At 39.5% G+C, this 5,845-nt stretch overlaps 1 long non-coding RNA gene across 1 annotated transcript; it reads right to left on the bottom strand.

The window, feature by feature from the left end:
- Positions 1–1,131: 1,131 nt before the first annotated feature.
- Positions 1,132–4,856, bottom strand: LOC118598089. Its single transcript, XR_004947191.1, has 3 exons — positions 4,776–4,856; positions 4,585–4,647; positions 1,132–1,269 (listed from the first exon to the last, which is right to left on the bottom strand). It is a non-coding gene; the product is annotated as an uncharacterized LOC118598089 (long non-coding RNA).
- Between the last annotated feature and the right edge of the window lie 989 nt (positions 4,857–5,845).

Below are 5,845 nucleotides of genomic sequence, written 5' to 3'. Positions count from 1 at the left end.
CCTGGACTGTTGTTGAGATTCTAGTTGTAGATCAGCTCTTCTCTCTCCATAGGGTGCGCGGGGCGGGGAGCGAAGTACCAAAACTCCGTTTTGCTGCTGCGTGTGGCTGCCGCCCATTTGATTTCATTCTAGAGCCAGCAGTGTGTATTCGTTTTTTCCTTCAAAAATACGACTGTGCCCAATGGGGGGGGTCTTAAAGGAGCCCCGCATCTAAAGTAACAAACTGTTTAAGCTTGAATTTATTAAAGACACAACAGGAAGATAAACGATATTCTGCATCTGAAATGAAAGTGTTTTGCTGATCACAACTGGCTCTGGGGAGAAATTGGGTGTTGGTGTTAGACTGGGGGTGGAGCTATCAGAGCACACGCTTCCTAAAAGGGGCGGTCTCACTCTGTGACATCCAATCATGAGGCTTGTTTTCGTGGGTATGGGAGGGGCTGCTGCTAAGACCAGTTTTTAGAGGATTACTCAGAAATGCATGAGTGAATCAAAATACAGCTTTGGAGTTCTTAATGTGAGGAATGAACATTAAAATACACATAAGCTTGTGGGTGATGAGGTACTGACTCTCTCAGTCTGATTTATAAACCACTATATTTATTCTTTTATGATTCTGTTTCATATCAGCATGTTTTTTATAAACAGAGCAGATAAAAGAAGAAGAACTGAGGAAGAACGTAAAATGCAGAGTGGTTTAGTTTGACTCTAAAAAAACAAACAAAAATATATATATATATATATATATGAATGTACATCTAGGTTTATGTTTAACATTTCTGTTGTGAAATTGATTTTTTGTTGTTTGAGATACAATTTTGTTTGTATTCAGTACAAAATTTCTGTCAACTTACTGTTAAAATATCTCGCATTAAGTTAACAGGAGTTAAGTTAAAACAAAAATGCTAAATGTAAAACATATATATATATATATATAGGTACATATATTTAGAAATTGACTATTCACATGAAATTTTATGTATAAATTAGGGCTGTCAGATTTGTCGCGTTAAAAACGCGTTAATCTGACATGTGCTTGACGCCGACAATTTCTTTGACGCATTAATCGCAGATTTTCTCATACGTGCCTTTCCATACCACGCACGGACGTCCCGCCCTCCAACTCACCGGCTGCTCTCATCAGATCACGGGCGGGTCTCCAAACACCGAGCTAGAACCGGCCAGCGCTAGGACCTGGAGAGCTCCTGCACTCTAACCCGGCTCCAGTTCCCGTCCAGTAACACGTCTAGTGGTAACAGCTCTTTTTTCCTTAAAAAAAAGGCCACATGTGAATTTGCGATCAATTGCGAGTTAACTCAGGACAAAATGTGATTAATCGCGATTACAAATTTTAATCACCTGACAGCTCTAGTTGAAACACAAAATGTGTTGTAAAACTGTCTTCTGCTAAATTTTGAAAAGGAAAATATTGGATAATTAGTTTATTTGTTGTTCACCTTTCGGCTAAACGCATTCGGGGTCGCCACAGCGAAACCAGTGTTCAGTGAAAATGTTCTGTGGAAAAACAGCTAAATGGTACCAGGCTGATTGGTTTGTGGGCAGGCTATCTGTGACTAGCACCACCAATTAGCCCTACTGCACTTTAGCCAAATTTACAAAGCAGCTGCTTCATAATCGATTAAACAATGTGGGAGCTTGCCCGATTTTTGTAGTTGATGCCTGCATGTCTTACATTGAAACAGCTGCGTTCTGTTGACACCACTTAATGCATAGCAATGGCGCCCGTATACGCACGTCTCTGTCTATAGCAGGGAATAGGCGAGGACCAATCCAGTAAAATATAGATCAATGTTAAAGGCACTGCTGCAATACCTGACAGCGGGGCTGCTGGCACAGCTGAGGGTCTGAGAGTGGTAAAATGCAGCTAGCATCATAGCTAATAAAGGCTAACATATTTAACAAACAATCCCGAGTGACATATTCATTGTAAATCCATCACCAGGATAGTTTGCTGGATATAACGCCAATTGCACTTAACATCTGTTCCCTAAAGTCTACTGAAAAGTTGTGTAATCCAGTAGATTTTTGACACATGAAGCCAGTACACCAGGCTACGAGCCATGCTAAAGCTAACGACCGACCATTACAGAATCAAAGATAGGTGTGGCTTTTATACTGGAGCTGGAGAGTATGATGACGTCAAACTTCTGGGACTTACACCAGTTGACCAATCAGAAAATTCCGCTGCAATACCTCATTTCAACCTGTAGCACTCAGACCATATTTTCATTGGTTACCATTTTCTTTTTTTACTTAAAGTAGTTTAGAAGTATATGCTTAACTAGGGCTGGCTCCCTCTCCCAAAACCCGGCTCCTATGGCATGCTGGGTAATGGAGTTGTCTTTGAACTTTGTTTAAAGCTTAACAGGTACCTGGCAGAGCCAGACTCGTCCATCAGGCTGACGAATGGATAAGTGTGATTTGTCTCTCCAGAGGAAGTGTCTCCACTACTCTAAGAGTTCAGCGGCAGCGTGATTCACATCATTGCATCTCACGCTTTTCATTTCACTTGGTGATGTATGGCTCAGGGTGCAGCTTCTCCGCCATGAAAACTAATTCCGAGAAGCTGTCTGCGCATCGCTTCCGAAGCTGAAGACAACATGGAGTTTGGGGGGGTATGTAGTGGCTGACTCTGCATAAAGTGTGATACTTCTCTGTCGTATTCGGATGTTGAGTCGCTGTCATTCCCAATGCCACTGACAGTGGATGATTTGGCAGAGTAGAAATATTTACTTGTTTTTCAGATATTAAAAAATGTTTTAAAATGACCGCCCCACCCATCCACTCTAAAAAGAAGACCAGTTGCGACTCGTGCAAAGATGGCCTTCCTCTGTTAGGAGAGATATATGAGATGGAAGATACAAAGCCAGGGCTCTTAATAAAAATCATCTATTTTTGTCAGAGCTGGCCAGGGGACAATTTGCGGCGGTATCAATGGACAGCCTTTTTTCACCCCTCTTCTTTATCTCGCCCTACATCCATCTCCTCCTCTATCTTTGTCTCCTTCCACGTAACAGCATGCATCAAGCACAGGAAGGAAAAAAAAAAAAATGTCACTTCAACCAGCATTGATATCTCCCCAATCATTGTCTCTTTCTGAAGGCTGACCTCTCCGCTGTACATTCTGAGGCTATCAAATCATGCTGAAAGTCACACTTATCATGAGGTAAAGGGATGACTACTAGGCTGCCATTTATTTCATGATTTTTTTTTTTTTTTTACCCTGATGGGAGTGTGTAGGTGTGATTGAATTTCTTCACTGCTCACTTCTCTGGAGTATTTTTGGGCCTCACGTTGAGGAAAAGAACTCGCACATTTCCGCAAAAGCAGATCTCTTTGTTATTTCTGTACATCCGGGGTGGAGGGTTATTGTCATTACCACTGCCAGATGAAGAAAAATACAACTGGAGCCTGTGTGTGTCCTCCCACACTTCAATTGAGGAACCACCTTTGATGGTGGGTTTTGAATCGGTTCCTATAAACGTGGAGCACTCCACATTCAGGATACTAAGGGGCTAAATGTGATAAGGGAAGGCATAAACACATCAGTCATACTGGTGTTGCCAGGGTTCCTGATATTCCCCCCGTAGGTGGGATTGTGCTGCCGCGGGATGCTGTTGCGACTCTTCTCCAGGAGAGCGTGAAACAGGATTACAAGCACATCGGCAAACATGCAGGCCACAACCTTTACAGTAAGGCAGGCAGTGAAATGGCTGCTAGCATTCGTGGGTTTTCATGAAGCGGGTGTTTCTTGATAAATCACCTACATGTTTACCCCCACGTCAACACGTTTTAATTCTAAAAACAGCACTTCTGTGGTGCCTTACTTCCTTAGCTGCATGACAAAGTTGGATATGCTACTGAAACAATGGAGAGTAGAAGAATCAGGGTCATACTTTCCTCACTGCTGACTCAACGTTTTTAAAGTTTCTGTCTTAGCACTTCAAACTGAAGTCAAACTCTTATTAGTTAACCTTATTTTTATGTTAACACTGGGAATTTTTTTTTTACTTTATTCACAAAAACATTGACATTCCACAATATGTGTCAATAAAATTTCCACATTTTATTGACACATAATGAACAACAAAAAAGATATATAAAAAAATAAAATAAAATAAAAGGATTCTGCTAAAATTTCAAATGTGACCACTCTTCAAAAGTTCTAACAGCTTTTTGTTAGTGCAGGACTTAATACCATTTATATACAATGTAATTTCTTTCTGAAAACATATTCTTAACATATTTACATTTATGAATGAAATATTTATCCATAATTATAAGTAAGTTAATGATGTAAAATTAAATCTCTCTTGAAGAAAGTATACCAAATCAATATGCTGGTAGAATAATCTAGTCTTTACATATGTGGATTGTTATAAAACAAGTCAAATCTTTCTAAAATGCTTGAGAGAAAGTGCAACACCAAAAGAGATGAGGCACAGTTTCTGGTGAGGAATGGCAAAATGAGCAGTTTGTTTCCAGATCTTTTTTAAATTTAGTGAAAGAATGTTTCACAGGGTGAAATGTATGAATAATCTTAAAATAAATTTAACCACTTACAATTTTGAGCTTTTAATTTCTTCTCCAGGTGGTGAAAACTGCAGCAAATATACAGGATACTCTCTAAAAAAAAACGGAGCATAAAATTCATTAAAATAAAAGTATTTTATAGGCACCTTAACGTCAGAATCCTGTACAAATAATACAAAATATGTTACCCTGAATGTATATAAACACAATTACAAACTTACAGCATTGTCTTGACAGAGCTTCAGTGTGAATGGCGACAGATATCTTAACCCACATGATGGATTGCACCTTCTTTAATGACATTAAACCGGAGACAGGAAGTTACCCGGAAAACCGGAAGTTGCGCGGTAAAACCGGAAGTTTGTATTTTCGGTAACTTTACTTTTTTTTAATAAACCTCTATCAAAATATGAAATTAATTATTAAATTATAAATTCCTTCACTTATATAGTGCCTGACAATACTATCAATCCCTTCTGATTTTCTGTTAAAACTCATAGTATGATTCACATATTGAAGTCAATAATATGCACATACAAATGCAGGAAGTTGTGTTATGAACTTCTGGTTTGAGTTGAGATGAATGATTTTTCCTGATCTTGTGTAACAGGATCCAACTTTTGAATAGACAACAATTTGAGATTAACCTTAATCCATTGAGATCATCATAAGCCACTTTGGATCATAGGGACCATTAAATGGAGTGGTAGGACTACACTACATAGTCACTAGTAGGGATACAACGCTACAATTTGGCTTTTGGGTCACTCTTGACAGATTGGCCGACTGTCCCAATGCGGCGGTTCTCTGGCTGCAGCCAGCATCCCGGAGTTCAGCGGAGTTCGCTTGCTCAATACGCCTGCAGACAGACACCCGCTGCGGGGAACAGGGCAGCCAGCTCGGATCTCCTGAAATGTGCTGTTTTTCTTATTTTTGTTGAGATAGTAATAAATAAAGGTCCCTTAATTTTTTTCTCCTCTTGGGTTTATGCAGGACAGCCTTCAAACTCAGTCACAGAGACACAGAAACACCGCTGAAGTGGCTGTCATCCAGAAACACCACCTGAGTGAGATAGAGGCTCCGGTAACGAGAACATTTTTGATGGATTTCTTTTCTATTATTATTTATTTATTTTGGAGATTTTTGTAGAAGTCCTCACAATATATAATCCTGATCTTGAGCATGATGTAATTTAATAAAACGATAAATAATAAATCCTACTTAAAATTAGCGCAACAACTGTTTGACATTTTCATTGTAAACATACTGGTTTTCAGCAGGGATGCAAGAA

Source organism: Oryzias melastigma, linkage group LG23, assembly GCF_002922805.2.
Source record: "Oryzias melastigma strain HK-1 linkage group LG23, ASM292280v2, whole genome shotgun sequence".
Lineage (NCBI taxonomy): Eukaryota > Metazoa > Chordata > Actinopteri > Beloniformes > Adrianichthyidae > Oryzias > Oryzias melastigma.
Note: the sequence above shows the minus strand (reverse complement) of the source record. Positions and strands in the feature narration are given on the sequence as shown.